At 43.8% G+C, this 16,371-nt stretch overlaps 1 protein-coding gene across 3 annotated transcripts in view; it reads left to right on the forward strand.

Annotated features, from left to right (window-relative positions):
• EYA2 (EYA transcriptional coactivator and phosphatase 2) overlaps positions 1 to 16,371 on the forward strand; it is a 129,934-nt gene that overhangs the window by 27,937 nt on the left and 85,626 nt on the right. The gene's annotated exons all lie outside the window — the stretch shown is intronic.

The raw sequence follows: 16,371 nt of genomic DNA on the forward strand, positions 1-16,371 counted from the left end.
GGGGGGGGGGAACGACTAACTTCTGTACCAAAATATCTAGCTGACCTTATGTATGCATATTGAATGTAACTTTATATCCAATATAAAAATAAAGGTGATTTTCTCTACTAAGTTTGAAACCTCGACAGATCCACTTTTCTGGTACCATTTATCAGTTGTCTTATCCAAATATTTCAATAGCTGTTGTCTGGCCAAAAGGAGATACAGTTCTGCCACTGATGATTCCAGACAATTCTAGCAGCTGACAGTAAGGTAATTATAATAATTGTAACTAATAGTTATTCTTGATTATATGAAACACTACCATCATGGGAGATAGCATTCTTAGTTTTTATATACCATATTTTTCCATGTATAATAATAATAATAATAATAATAATAATAATAAATTAATTAATACCCTGCCCATCTGGCTGGGTTTCCCCAGCCACTCTGGGTGGCTTCCAACCGAATATTAAAAACAATACAGCATCAAACATTAAAAACTTCCCTAAACATGGCCGCCTTCAGTTGTCTTTTAAAAGTAAAATAGTTGCTTATTGCCTTGACATCTGATGGGAGGGCGTTCCACAGGGCAGGCGTCACTACCGAGAAGGCCCTCTGCCTGGTTCCCTGTAACCTCACTTCTTGCAGCGAGGGAACCGCCAGACGGCCCTCGGTGCTGGATCTCAGTGTCCGGGCTGGACAATGGGGGTGGAGACACTCCTTCAGGTATACAGGACCAAGGCCGTTTAGGGCTTTAACGGTCAGCACCAACACTTTGAATTGTGCTCGGAAACGTACTGGTAGCCAATGAAGATCTTTCAGGACCGATGTTATATGGTCTCGGCGGCCACTCCCAGTCACCAGTCTAGCTGCTGCATTCTGCATTAATTGCAGTTTCTGAGTCACCTTCAAAGGTAGCCACACATAAAGCGCATTGCAGTAGTCCAAGCGGGAGATAACTAGAGCATGCACCACTCTGGCAAGACAGTCCGTGGGCAGGTAGGGTCTCAGCCTGCGTACCAGATGGAGCTGATAGACAGCTGCCCTGGTCACAGAATTGACTTGCGCATCCAAGGACAGCTGTGAGTCCAAAATGACTCCCAGACTGCGCACATGGTCCTTCAGGGGCACAGTTACCCATTCAGAATCAGGGAGTCCTCCACACCAGCCCGCCCGCTGTCCCCCAAAAACAGTACTTCTGTCTTGTCAGGATTCAACCTCAATCCGTTAGCCACCATCCATCCTCCAACCACCTCCAGACACTCACACAGGACCTTCACCGCCTTCACTGGTTCTGATTTAAAAGAGAGGTAGAGCTGGGTATCATCCGCATATTGATGAACACCCAACCCAAACCCCCTGTATAACATGCCCCTGTGTATAAGACTTTTGGGGAAGACTCCAAATTAAGAAAATGGGGGGGGGCATACACTATCCGTGTATAAGACGACCTCCAATTTTTAACATAACTTTTAAAGAAAAAATCCTAGTCTTACACACGGAAAAGTACGATATATACAGCAAAAGCTGTAAAGGTGCTGGCATTAAGAGACATCTCATTTTCTCTCCAATGAAAGAGAAAGTGTTGGCTTTGGACTAGATTGAATTAGTTGAACTCACTGAAATCAAATCAGTTATTCATAACTTAATTCTTACTGAAGTCATTGGGATCTAAGTTTATCTAAGTGTGGGTCTGACCCACTGCTTCTTCAAGATGGCATCTGCTACACCAAGTGGAATGTGCAGACAAACGGTGTTTCTTACCCTTCAGAAATCGTTTCATTTATACGTAAATTTATGCTCATTAAATCAATTCATAAGCAGTCATAAATACTTTTTCAGATGCCCTTCTATGCCGAGAAAGGAAGGGAAATGAAGCTTAAGCAACCAGGTTATGCAGCTGCTTAGAACTTGACTAAAGAGTAGGGAGGAATGATTTCCAAACATGGAACAAACTTGTACCCCAGGAGAATCCCTCACTCTGCGCACTGTGCTATCTTCAGGCAACGGAAAAAGCTTCAGATTCCATTGCAACCATAAATATGCTCTATTGGCAGTTAACGGTGTGCATAGCAACCAGGCGTTTGGTTTAGGAAAGCTTTAAAACAAACCCGCAGAAAGAGAATCCCTTAAGAAGGACAAAACTATTAATAGATGGTGATGAGTAAGTAGGAGAACCAGGAGCTTGCAGTCCCTCCTGCTTGATCCCTCCTGCAGTAATGGACTCCCACAGACTTTTCACATTAAGATTTGATGGATGGTTGCATACATTTCAGACTCTCAAGCTGAGCAAATACAGGATAGTGACTTAAAGCGTAATGTCTTAATATCCAGCAGTTCTCTGTGTGGCATCTTTCACCGAGTAGTTCAAAAGATGCTTGTGCCCTGAAAGTTGCACTTTTAGAAACCTAATTCATTTGGTAGGCACTGCAAGTCTTCCTCTTACCTCTGTGGGATGGAAATGCGTCTGTAGGCTTGGTTTGTTGTGCACAGAATCTTCCTTGGGCAAAAGAAGGGTGTTTTGGCTTCCGGGACAATTGTGGGATGGATTCAGATAACATGTCCCCTGTGATTTTGTAAGGTGTGCCAGTGCCACGTGTCGTGCGTCTGTACCAGAATTTTGACTGAGTGTTGTTTTAGTCATGCTGTCTTTGCAGAATAGTTACTGTAGCTCTCGAAGAGCCTCACAGCAGTGTGTGTGTTTGTGTGTGTGTGTGTAGTTAGTAATTCTTCCTTGCCAGCTTAATATGGAAGGAAGGTGCCAAGCAGCCACTTTTCCTGTTCAAGGCCGAGTGAAATATCTTGTGTGATTCCCTGTCATTTTGGCAATGGGGATGCTTCCCACAATGTTGGAAACTTTGCCAAATCTCAAAATGAGATGGCTTATAGCACATTTTAAATGAATAAATAAATATGCAGGCTTAGAGTTCTAGGTGCCCCCCCAAAAATTAAATTCTGACTACTTAATATACCAAAAGAAGTAAGAGACAAAACCTAACCCTCAGAAGATTTATTTTGTTTGTTGACTGCTGTGTCATGCTTCTTTGTTTCCAAATGTAATTTTGATTCAAACACTTTTGGTCTCTTTGGGTCCTGAGGGCACTGTAACCCTTTTGGGGTGGTTCTCCAGAGTCAGGCTCATTTGCCCACCTCCAGACTGCCCACCTCCACCTGTTCTCCAAGAATTCTCAAATATTATGGACAGAGGCTCTGAGATTACACCCACAAGCTCCTTTAGTGCCCTTGGGTGCAGTTCACCAGGCCCTGGAGATCTGAATTCATTTAAATTAGCTACTCTAACCCTTACCACCTCTTTTCCTGTCCTGGTCTGCAACTCCCTCCTTGCATCGTTTTTTCTATTATCACCAGGTTGGGCACTGCTTTCCGTTTGGGTAAAGACAGAGGCAAAGTAGGTGTTGAGCAGTTAGCCTTCTCTCTGTTACCCAACAGCATTTCTCTGTCTACTCCAGGGGTCAGCAAACTTTTTCAGCAGGGGGCTGGTCCACTGTCCCTCAGACCTTGTGGGGGGCTGGACTAATTTGGGGGGTGGGGTGGAATGAACCAATTCCTATGCCCTACAAATAGCCGAGAGATGCATTTTAAATAAATGCACACATTCTACTCATGTAAAAACATCAAACAATTCCTTCCCTGTTGCTGAGGGACAGGTCCAAGACAGGTGATCCCTATCATGCATTTGTCTCTCTGACAACACTCTTTCCCCCCACTGTGAAAATTGCCATGGGTAAATTTTGTATAAATGGTCCATCGTGCCATATAAGTTGAAACTTGTTCCGCAATAGGGTTGCCAGACTCAATAGAGGATAGGACTTCTGTGCCTTTAATTGCCCTGCTCTCTTTTGAGTCTGGAAACCTTAAAGAGAAACCAGCAGACCCTTTGCTTGGAAATTAAACAAAGGGTCTGCTGGTTTCTCTTTAAGGTTTCCAGACTCAAAAGAGAGCAGGGCAATTAAAGGCACAGAAGTCCTGTCCTCTATTGAGTCTGGCAACCCTATTCTGCAATAAATGGCTGGCATAATTTTTATAGGTTCATCTTAAGTACAGTTATTTTAAGCCATTCACCTGGATGGTTTGACATCATTACCCACGGCCAGGCCTCTCTTCCCCTGAGTGCAAAACCTTTCAGCACCAGGCTTCCTGGAAAATGTGTTACCTTGGCTTATTGTTCTAGCTAATGGGCCTAGTTTACTGAGTTACTTCCTTCTTCATTCTTATTGGTGCTAAGCAGCTTTTCAGTCTCTTCCTCCTCCTCCTAATGACTTAATAATACCGGTAAAAGAAAAATTAAGGCCACTGGCATTGTTGAGTTTGAAACAAAATATTCCAAAGACACCTGGAAAGGAGAGGAGGTGCAGCATAATTATTAAAATTCTGCTTGGACATAAAACCTCCATTTGAAGGTATTAGTTAGTTGCATTGTTTGTCCACGATAAGTAGGGTTTGCAGGTGTCCATTCCTTGTAAACTTTGGATGTCTAAATACCACTGCTCATTAAAACATAAGGGATGCCCAATTTAATGACAGTATAGTACTGTACATTTCTATACCAAACTTAAAAGCAACACACTACTTTTGCGTTTTAAGCTACTTTTGTGTTTCTCCAGAGATACTTACCCCCACCCCACCCCCGGCATATAATGCTACCTATTCAATAGATTTCTGTTCTAATGAACAATTATGGGAGATCTTTTCCAAATTAAGTATGGTGTAGATTGGGAATGGCTGGGAGTTTGTGTGTGTGTGTGTGTGTGTGTGTGTGTGCGTGCGTGCGTGCGTGATATCTGGAAAAAAAGAATGTGGCTGGTAGAAATGTATGGACTGTAACTGGTTATTCTTTTGGGACAGGCATTTGTCTCCTTTAATATAACAACCTTCCCTGGGTCTAGTTTGAAACTAGACCAATCAATAAATGTGGAACCCTAGGCATTCAGAAAGCAGGAGCTGAAATGTTAACTTGTTTACAAGCAAACTGCTTTAATTTCTTCCATAGCATGTTTTAGGAGAAAGTTAAAGAGACTGCAGTTGGGGAAACAGCTGAAATTGGGGCAAAACCAGTCTCATTACTAGAGATGGGAAGGCCTGGGGGAAAAACCCGGAAAAAATGGGGGAGAAAACTAGTTTTTTTGTGTGTGTGTCCCCCAAAGCCGTTTTTCCCCGTTTGGAACAAACAGCTTGGGGGGGGGATGGGAAATTTTCCAGTCCACCCCCCACCACCACCACCATTGTTTCCACTTTTTCCCCAGGCCTTCCCATCTCTAGTAATGAGACTGGTTTTGCCCCAATTTCAGCTGTTTCCCCAACTGCAGTCTCTTTAACTTTCTCCTAAAACATGATATGGAAGAAACTCATTACTGACAGTTGTGTCACCATGCTGATAGTCCCTTTCACTCTGTGGTCTTCCCAATTGCTCCATAGAAGTAAATATTGACAGGTGAAATGGGTGTGCGAAAACCAAGTGAGGCCCTGCTAAGGTGGGGTGTGCTAAATGGCAATGGGAGCGCCATTTCCTCCTCTTCTGCCCCCTTCCAGCTTAGTCGTTTGAAGGAATGGAATAAAATGCCATATTTTGAAAAAGCGGGGAGGGTTGAAGAGGAAGGCGAGTTGAAGCTTAGTGATGCACCATAGGGGTTGTGTTTTTTTCCCCAATGGGGAAAAAAAATAATGGCAGACAAATCAGGATTATATCTGCTCTAAACTGCTACTACAACCTCCAATCAGCAGAAATCTGGGGCTGATGGGAGTTGTAATCCAAAACATCTGGAGGGTGTCAGGTAGGCAAAGGCTGATCTTTTCACATTGTAATTGTTTCTGGCCATCGTGTTGCTTTTAATATTGCTGACTCGTATTTTGCAACACGGGTTTGTTTGTTTACCCCAATAAAGTATGGCAGGTGTAGCTAAGCTCAGTGCATACTGCATGTTGCAGGACTACAAGTCCCATCATCCCTGACTATCAACCATGATGGCTGGACCGTGATGGGACCTGAGGGCACAGTTTCATTTATCTCTGGAGTATGCATTGACTATTTTCTAAATTGAATTACCGAGTGTTGGTTTTAGAATAAAGAAACTAAACTTATTATGGTAGTTTTAGCATTCACATCTTTTTTTACAGTGTCTTTCTCATGTCTTTTTTTTTGTCATCGATAGATATTCACACCACTGGCTCTTCCCCCTTATAACGGACTTCATTTTATTTTTCTGAGCTAGAAGGCCTTGGGAAGGGAAACCTTGTCTTTTCCCCTAGCCTGCCCATATTTATTATCTCACCTTACTAATACAATTGCCACTCAGTGTTTTAAAGTTTTAGATGTTTTCTTCTCTGATCCTTTCTTTTCCTCCTCCTTACCATGGAAGGACCTGACTTACTGAATGCTTAAGAGAATCAGCATCTGTTTCTTACCCTGAGGCCTGAACAAAGCATTAACAAAGAACTTATCAAACCCAACAATCTGATGGGGTTTTAAGTTTGGTCATGTCAGCAGTAGACAGCTAGTGCTCAGGAGCATAAACAGTCTGTGGAACTGTGCCCGGGGGGTCACCTTGGAGGAAGGGGAGGGATCATTGTCATTTTGATAAATGGTTAGTTTTGCAAAATGAGCATTTACTCCAGTTCAGGTTTGGGGTTTTTTTTTTTTTTTTGGAAAATCATTCCGAAAAGAATAGCTTCTGCACAGTGTTCACATAGCAGATGTGTATGTTGTGTGTACACCAGTAAGGGAATGGCTGCATCTCGATGGTAGATCACATGCTTGGCATGCAAAGCTGAAGTGGCATCAGAAAGTAAAGTAACTTCTAAACAATGGTGAAAAGTAAAGTAGCCTCCCAAAAATAGCTTCATTTGACAGATCTACTGAGCAAAGCATGCAGCTGTAGTATTTTGGGACTGATATGAGGTGGCCTTTTGATGTGCAACATTTAGATGTCCCTGCAAAGAAACACAGCTCGAAAGCTTTGTTAATCGAAGACCGAATTTTGTTGGGAAGTAACTGGAGAATACAAGCTAATCCTGCAGTCCTGTGTGTGTGGGAAACTATAAAAGAAAAAAGGGCTGAATGCCTGCATCAAGAGAGCCTCTGTGGTATCAAATAGACTACAAACCTAAGTAAGTTTAAAGGTTTTACTTACAGTAATCAGGGGTCTCATTTATGCATCAATCAATGTACAGCAAAAACAACACAGGTAAAAACTTATTGTGTACAAAATATGAAAAGGGTATCTTCAGACATGGAGTCTGGGCAGGGACTGCTGGACTCATGCATCTGGTCAGTTACATTGTTGAAAAAGAAGAGAAAGGGAGAAAGGAACAGGATACAACCCTTCCTTCCTTCCTTCCTTCCTTCCTTCCTTACTTACTCCCTTCCTCTCCAATGTGAGGGGGTGTGACCTAGCCATGTCTCCTTAGAAATTTAAAGTTCTATGGTCCTTAACTCCTTCATTTACTAACAGGCATAAATATGAATTGTTAGGTTTGACTGCAAAATCTCCCACAAATTTGAGACTTTTAGAATGTTTAACTTGACCTTTTTGCCTTCTGAATTACTGGGGCAAACAACAAGAGTGAGTCTGCTTCTTCTTTGAGATGCTATTGGCACCTCTAATCTGTGACAGAGAACATTGATCTTAGAACCGATGCTTAGATGGAAAGAGTGGTCCCTAATTCACATATACACTTTGGGATTGTTACACAAAATAAAAGCTAAAGAGCTCCTCCTGATTTTGGTCCATTCAATGGACAGTGTTAGCAGGTGGAAAGATTCCACAAAATTTGCTGCTGGTGGAATCAGTTACCTAGAGCAGGGGTCAGCAAATGTTTTCAGCAGGGGGCTGGTCCACTGTCCCTCAGACCTTGCGGGGGGCCAGACAATTTTTTAGGAGGGGTGCAAGAGCACCATGAACTCTGGTGGCTGCTTACCTGTGTCTTGCGGGCAGCAGGGGCTGGCAGTGGCAGGACAAAGAGCAATACGCGAAAGGGCTACAGAGAGGGACTGCTTAAAATGGCGGCCGCTTGAGCACTGCTGCTGCTGGCACCAACAAAGCCCAGCCCCCTTCCTCCTCTAGGCAGGACGGGGAGAAGCCAGGAGGGGGGAGGGGAGGGGTGCCACCGCCGCCGTGTGAGGGAGAGGAAAAGAACGCACGTGCTGGGAATCCACACGGCAATTCCTCGGACCGTCTGTGGGCCGGATCCAGAAGGCAGTTGGGCCTGATCCGGCACATGGGCCTTAGTTTGCCTACCCATGTCCTAGAGGCTGGGCAGTCCTTTCAGAGATTCTCAAGCTCTGGATTTCCTGCATCAAGCAGGGATTGGACTCTGATGCCCTATGTCCCACTCCTGCCCAACACACATAAGACAGAATCTACAGGGCTTCATCTGAGGACTCCAACTATACAGGTATATTCAGAGCAGCATGTGAAGGTTGAGTCAGGTTGTAATCAGGCTTAATACCCTGTATGTTTGCCACTTTTTCTTTTTGCAGCAGCCTTTTGAATAGCTGCAAAAAAGGCTGAAATTCAGCTGGTGAAGCTTTTTTTTTTTCTAGGCATGGAGAAACTTGGTACTGGTTACATGCAGCAGTGAAATTTACTGTTGTAAATTTGCATTGCATTTCTCTAGCCTTGGGACTTGTGAGACGTTCAATCCAGGCCCTGTTTTCTGATACTATGGTACCTGCAGTAGCCCTAGCGGTGGGTTTGGCATGGTCAACACAAGCAGTTGAATCCCAAGTCAACTTGATCTGGATTCCAATATATGAAAGAATCCTGTGTGTTTATTAGTACAAGCCAGGCAATTTACTATAAGGCAAATAAAATCTCCTGTTGTGTATCGCAGGATGGCTTTTAATTATGAAATGACAGGATGTTTTACTAGTCCTGCAAAGTTTGCTTTTATAGCATTTAAATGAAAAATGTTCTGGGGAGGCACAAAGTTTGGGGCTCTTGGGTTTAATTTCCAGTTCTGCTGTTGACTCGCTGTGTGACCTGGGACAAGGTACTTCAATACATAATTCCAGAGCCAGAGGCTAATGACTTTGTACTTGCATATAAATTATGTAGCTTAGTGAATATAAATGAAACTAGATAGCAGAGTGCATCTGAATTCAATTATCTGCAGACATAATTGTTTGCAATGGGATGTGCTCGTACCTGCCATTTTAAATTTATATAACTTCTGCCTATTCAATGGTAGTTTCCATGTTGGCTTAAATCGTTGAAGTTCCTGCTTTGATTCATTTTCTCAGTCACAGTTTTTCATCATTATGTCTCATTCTGCTAATGGGACTTTGATTCCACATTGGAATCTTATTTTCAGTCAAAAGCCACTCCAGAAACACCCCCCCCCCTTTTGCCTGCTCCTCTACATACTACTATCCTGGCAAATAGAAGGGGAAGAAATGGAGGCAGTGAGAGATTTTACCTTCTTGGGCTCCTTGATCACTGCAGATGGTGACAGCAGTCATGAAATTAAAAGACACCTGCTTCTTGGGAGAAAAGCAATGGCAAACCTAGACAGCATCTTAAACAGCAGAGACCTCACCTTGCCGACAAAGGTCCGTATACTTAAAGCTATGGTTTTCCCAGTAGTGATGTATGGAAGTGAGAGCTGGACCATAAAGAAGGCTGATCGCTGAAGAATTGATGCTTTTGAATTATGGTGCTGGAGGAGACTCTTGAGAGTCCCATGGACTGCAAGAAGATCAAACCTATCCATTCTGAAGGAAATCAGCCCTGAGTGCTCACTGGAAGGACAGATCGTGAAGCTGAGGCTCCAATACTTTGGCCACCTCATGAGAAGAGAAGACTCCCTGGAAAAGACCCTGATGTTGGGAAAGATTGAGGGTACTAGGAGAAGGGGACGACAGAGGACGAGATGGTTGGACAGTGTTTTTGAAGCTACCAACATGAGTTTGACCAAACTATGGGAGGCAGTGCAAGACAGGAGTGCCTGGCGTGCTATGGTCCATGGGGTCACGAAGAGTCGGACACGACTAAACGACTAAACAACAACAACAACTACATAGTAAGCCTAGTAAAATAGCCACCAAATAATTATCACTAGAAGCAGAAATTGGTGGCCATGTTAATACTTCGTTGTTTATTTCCATAGTCAGTCTCTGACCTTATTTTAGTATATCATGCGCTTGTGGATTTGGGGGTGCAGTGCAAATAGAATGATGGCCCACTTGGGGTTTTGTAAGCTGAAAGACGGAGTGTTTGAGCTGCCTTACTCAAGTATTTGACCTGCCTTAGGCTGCAGCCCTAGAATCATAGAATTGGAAGGGACCACAAGGGGCATCTAGTCCAACCCCCTGCAATGCAGGAATCTTTTGCCCAACGTGTGGCTCAAACCCACAATCCTGAGGTTAAGAGTCTCATGCTCTACCAACTAAGCTATCCTGTATGTCAGGCATCCCCAAACATCGGCCCTCCAGATGTTTTGGACTGCAATTCCCATCATCCCTGACCACTGGTCCTGTTAGCTAGGGATCATGGGAGTTGTAGGCCAAAACATCTGGAGGGCCGCAGTTTAGGGGTGCCTGCTCTATGTGCTTATTTTGAAATGAGCCACATTGAGCTCAGTAGGGCTTACTTCTTAGTACACATGAATAGGTTCAGGGTGCTGATGGGTTTAGATCAGGGATGAGGGAGCTCCAGCCTTCCAGATGTTGCTGAACTACAACTCTTGACCATTTCCATTATAGCTGGGACAGATGGAGATTGGGATCCAACAAGATATGAAGGGCCATTGCCACACGTTATACATAGGGCTGCCTCTGAAGACGGTTCAGAAACTTCAGCTGGTGCAGAATTTTTGCTCACTGGGGCAAGGCAGTTGAAGCATATTACACTGACCCTGACCTGACTGCATTGGCTGCCAATTAGTTTTTGGGCACAATTCAAAGTGTTGGTTTTGACCTATAAAGCCTTAAGCAGCTCAGGACCACAATACCCCAAGGACCAGCTCTCCCCATGTGAACTGTTCTAGATCCTGTCAGGTGTTCTTCTTCATGTGGCTCTGTGAGAGGTCCAGAGGGTGGCAACACAAGAACGGGCCTTTTTGTGGTGGCTCCCCATTTGTGGAATGCTATCCCCAGGGAGGCTCACATAGCGCCTCCAATACATATCTTTAGACACCAGGCAAAAATGTTTCTCTGTAACTAGGCCTTGGGCTGATTAACATTCATTGAATGTGTATGTGGGAGGAGGGTTATTGATTTGCTTTTGTTTTTGTTTTATTATGTTGTGTTCTCATCTTGTATTTTTATGTTGTGAACCACCCTGGGATCCTTGGAAAAGGGAAGTATACAAATTTAATAAATAAAAGATAATAATAGAAAACACTTGATTCACCTCTCTATTCCACTAAATTGAGGCAAATATCAGCTTTGGGGTGCGGTGGGGATTGTTAGTGGGAAACAGCACAGGGAGAAGGACCAATTCCCCCCCATGCTGTTGTCCCAATCCAGATTTTTCTCCTCATGACATTTTTTTTTGGGGGGGTAGGGGGTAAATGAAGAGTTATGGCCTGTTGCAAGTTGTGGTTCAGAGATGTGTTGCCTCTTGTTTGACCATACACAAACCATGTGTTTGTTAATGTTGGGTATCAATCACAAAGGCCATTGTGCCAGCTGGCTCAGTTTTGTTTACAGCAGCATTATTCAACCTTGGGTCGCTAGGCGTTTGTTGGACTACATTCCCATCATCCATGGCCATTGGCCAAGTTAGCAAGGAATGATGGGAGATGTAGTCCAAAAGCATCTGGGGGCCCAGAGTGGAAGAATGGTCTGTAGTGACTGGCAGTGGTCCTCCAAGGTTTCAGTCAAGTGTCTTTTACAGCCTAAGCTGAAGACGCTGGGATTGAAGCGGAGACTTCCTTCATGCAAGGTATATTCTCTTCCTGCCACCAAACTACAGTGATTCTGCTGGAGGGCCAGTGTGAGAGTGAGTGCACATTTAAACTTTTCCTGGAATGTACAGAAAGCTTTCATGGGAAATGGCTTTCCCCATGGACCACCCTGTCTTGCATTGACTAGGCTGGGGTGGCTACTTGTAGCCCTCCAGATCTTACAGAACTGCAAGTCCCACCATACCTGAACATCAGTGTTCGAAATTCGCCAGGCGCATTTTGCACCTGGCTATCGAACACTTGCGACCAAGTGAAGATGCCCGGGCCTGACTTCTCCACCATCTGGAGGTGCATGCCTGGGGATCCTTGGACCTTGACTGTCTTCACACACTAGCGACACACCCTGTAGAATTATATCCATGACATTTCAGGAACCAAAAAGTCATATTGAAAAATACAACTTTCGAGCTGTCTGGCCCAAAAATGGCAACTAGGCATTCTGTAACCCTGGTTCAAGGAGCCTAAATAACTGAGTTTCTAACACTGCTGAACATTGACCATGCTCACTGGGGCAGATGGAGTTGGAGACCAACTTTACCTGGAGGTCCACAGGTCAGCAGTCCCTGGAGAAGGCCTGATTCTTAAGTAATAGGAGCAACTCTGTGTATTGCTCCTAGAAACGAAGTTTCATTTGTCTGTCCGCTTTAGGAACTGGAAAATAGGATGATGTCTCTCCAAAACAAAATACTTAGTTATTGCTAACTTACCCTCTCTCTCTCTTTCTGCATTCTCCATGGCTGCTGCTATGCCAGCTGCTACCTTTCTGCTGTGAATGTTAGATCTTTATCTCTGAGTAGGTAGTTGTTGTCTGCAGCTTAGGTAGCTGAACAAAAGCTCACGGGGTAAATAGAAAGGTGAGCTGGTTCAGGCCCTGACTTGGAACCTTCCATATGCTTTTAATCCTTTAGCAGCAGTGGGAGCCTTTTGAAGTTTCCCCCCTCCCCTCTTCCACTTCCCCTACTGCCCAGCTGTCATCTCCCAAGTTCTGCTCCCTGACACTGCTGCAGAGCACTCTTCTGAAAGCACAGTCATGCTTTTGCCTTAATGCTGTAGCCTCGGGGGACGCGGAGTGACGACAGGGCTAACAAATGGTGCAATCTGCTCTGTACAGCTGCGAAAAGGAGAGCAGAATTGGGGGAGACAATGCACGTCTAGATCTTTTCCTGTGCAGCTTGCATTGCGCCCATCTCTGTTGTTACACAGCAGACTCTGGCATATCCCAGCAATGCAAAGCAAAGAGATCCACGATATATGGTTCATTTTATTTGCAATTGTGCGTAGTGAGGGAATGACTTACTGCACAGCCATGTGAAAAAACTGCCCAGCATTGAAAGCCAGAAAAATCCAGAGTTAGATGTGGAATGCTTCTTAGCAATGGCTTCTTAGCAACGGATTGCTTTTGGGGAAGGGCCATAGCTCAGTAGCAGATTATCCACTGTGCATGGAGAAGATTCCAGGTTCAATCCCCAGCATCCGCAGGTTAGGTGGGGCGAGTTTCTTGCCTGAAACACTGGAGATCTGCTGCTGGTCAGTATAGACCATTCTGAGCTAGATGGAGCAATGGCCTGACTCGGTATAAGTCTGCTTCCTAGGTCCCTCTGTTCTCTTCATCACTGCCTCACAGGGACAACAATTTCATATTGGTATGGCAAGGTTTGCCATATTGCACTCTCAGACTTCTGAACTCAGGATTTCTTTGTGGACATACAAGAATGAACAATTTTGCAGTGCCGTGATATGGCTTTAATACCTGCTGCAACAACAGGAGTAATGACATTGGACCCCGGTCACAATAATGGCAACATTTGGAATCCTCAAAAGCATAATTGGACTTTGGTACCTGCTTGCCTGATTTAGTGACGCTATGGTCCATTCTACCTTTCCAAGAGCTATGAATGAGCTGCCATTGTTCCTCAGATTTCTCAGTTTAAGTGTCACGGGAGAACTTGGTTGCTTGTTCAGGAGGGAGCAAGATATTTTCAACGTTTTAAGTTTTGTACTTGTAAAACTAAGGAAACGGGATAAAGAAACAAAACAAAATGTAAATAACTGCAGAACACTGTGTATTACCAGACCTTTAGAAGGCATCTCAAGGCAGCCCTGTTTAGGGAAGCTTTTAATGTTTGATGGATTTCTGTATTTTAATGTTTGATGGATTTCTGTATTTTAGAATTTCTGTTTTGTTGGAAGCCGCCCAGAGTGGCTGGGGGAACCCGGCCAGATGGGCGGGGTATAAATAAATTATTATTATTATTATTATTATTATTATTATTATTATTATTATTATTTCTGAGACCTGGGGTGGGGGTGGGGGGGAGGATTTCCAAAGCAGTGGATGTGTCCTCTCAGACAGACTTGAATCTCTGCACTTTGTTGCTTCTTCACGTTCATCCCTGACTTAGCTTTTCAAGAACAGGGTCAATGGAACCTCAGTTGTCCTTTTAATATTAGGCTACATAAATCCAGTACACCCTGTTCATATGGTGGAGAATTCAGGCATGTACCAATGCTATCCATTAATATAAGCAAAATGCAGTTACAGTACTTTTCCTAGCACTTTATTTCTAGAATGTTCTGCAATTGTATTGGCATCCTCAATGCTCAGAACCTAAATGGCACTTGTTTATTTATTTTTTGCAGCGACCTTGTAAGAATCAGTTTCACTATTCCTGGTGTTTGTTGGCATCAGTAAACAATCCTTTATTCCATACAATACCACCTGCTTATTGTTGTGGCAGCAGAAGCAATGAGTTTGCTTGTGAACTTTGCATTGATCACCATCAAAGCTTTTTTTAAAAAAAAGAGAGAAAGAAAGAAAGAAAAAGCAACCACCTTGAATGGACAGCATAACCAGACATCTTGAAAATGTCAAGCTATTAAGAGTAACAGTAGTCTGGGGAAATCCCATGAATACTATTGACACCTTTTAAATGAGGATTTTTGTGCATAACATAAAATAAATTTGTATGTGAATTACAAGGAGACCTCAACTTTTCACAGTGGTCACCCTTAACTACTGTTTTAGGAGATCCTGATTAGAGGGGCCATGATTTGGCTAACACTTGGGGGAGATTGGGGATGCGGACTTGTGAATTTCATTAATTTGGAAGTCACTAGGAGGTCAGGAGGCCTTGCTCCCATCTTTTCCCTCATATTTTATGTTTTGGTAGACTTCTGGGTATTCATATTATTGCAAATTGCTTTGGGATGCCCCACAGGAAGAGATTCATAAATGAAAATAATAATAAGTTGGTTACATTTTTAGACTTGCCGTAATCATATGCTAAACTGGGTGACTAAAACCAACTCAAGGTCTATAGACTTCGCTAAATGGACTCACTCAACAGTAACTGTACTCACAGCTTCAGGAACGCGGGTGGCACTGTGATCTAAACCAGTGAGCCTCTTGGGCTTGCCGATCGGAAGGTCGGCAGTTCGAATCCATGTGACAGTGGTGAGCTCCCATTGCTCTGTCCCAGCTTCTGCCAACCTAGCAGTTCAAAAGCACACCAGTGCAAGTAGATAAATAGGTACCATTGTGGCGGGAAGGTGACTGGCGTTTCCGTGCACTCTGGCTTCCATCATGGTGTTCCATTGCGCCAGTAGCAATTTAGTCATGCTGGCCACATGACCCAGAAAGCTGTCCCTTGGCCTGAAACGAGATGAGTGTTGCAACCCCATACCTTTACTCTTTACCTTACTCAAAGCTTCATAGTGTTTGGTGCTGGTCCCTAGTCCAAATCCATCCCTCAGTTGGTACCAGGTAGTACCATCTGCTCTTATTTTCTATAGGGGTCGTCATGTGTTCTGCTTTCCAAAGGATGATCCTCTATTTGAAGGGCCTTCCATTCTAAGCCCAGTCGCAAGACAAAGAATCATAAGAGGGGAGAGAGTTTTGAAGTTGCCTGTTAACAGCACCCAAACAGCAGATTGATCAGGCACATAGGTCATACAATCACAGCTTTCCCCATAAAGCATTTCTGTTTAAATCATAGTAATTATTTCTGAATCTGCATCTGTGCATATGATAAATTTGTGCCCTCATTAATTGGTGATGTGTTTCCTCTTTTTGGGAGAACCATAAGTGGCCATACTAATTTGCTAATTTTGATAGAGGAAGCAGGAGAGAGGAAGCATTGAGAGAGGGATAGCAATGACTGTGACCGTGAGAATTCAGAGAACCAACTTAGTCCAGGATACAGCAACTACTCTCTAATCATTCTCCACCCCATCCTCAAAGTGCACCTGCAAGTAAACGTAATTGTTAACTAGGGGGCTGGTGTGCTGTTGGCCTCATCTGAAGATTTCAGTTTTCCTTAGCAAACAATATGTGAGGGGCCAGCTTGGTCCAAATCAGCTCACTTTAGAAGTTTGATTTGCCATCAAGCAAACCGATCAAAGAAATGCAACGACTTTCAGCAAGTGAGTCTCTTAATGCATTTGGCTGCAATCCTGCTAAAG

Source organism: Zootoca vivipara, chromosome 7 (assembly GCF_965207765.1).
Source record: "Zootoca vivipara chromosome 7, rZooViv2.hap1.1, whole genome shotgun sequence".
In the NCBI taxonomy this organism is placed as follows: Eukaryota; Metazoa; Chordata; class Lepidosauria; order Squamata; family Lacertidae; genus Zootoca; species Zootoca vivipara.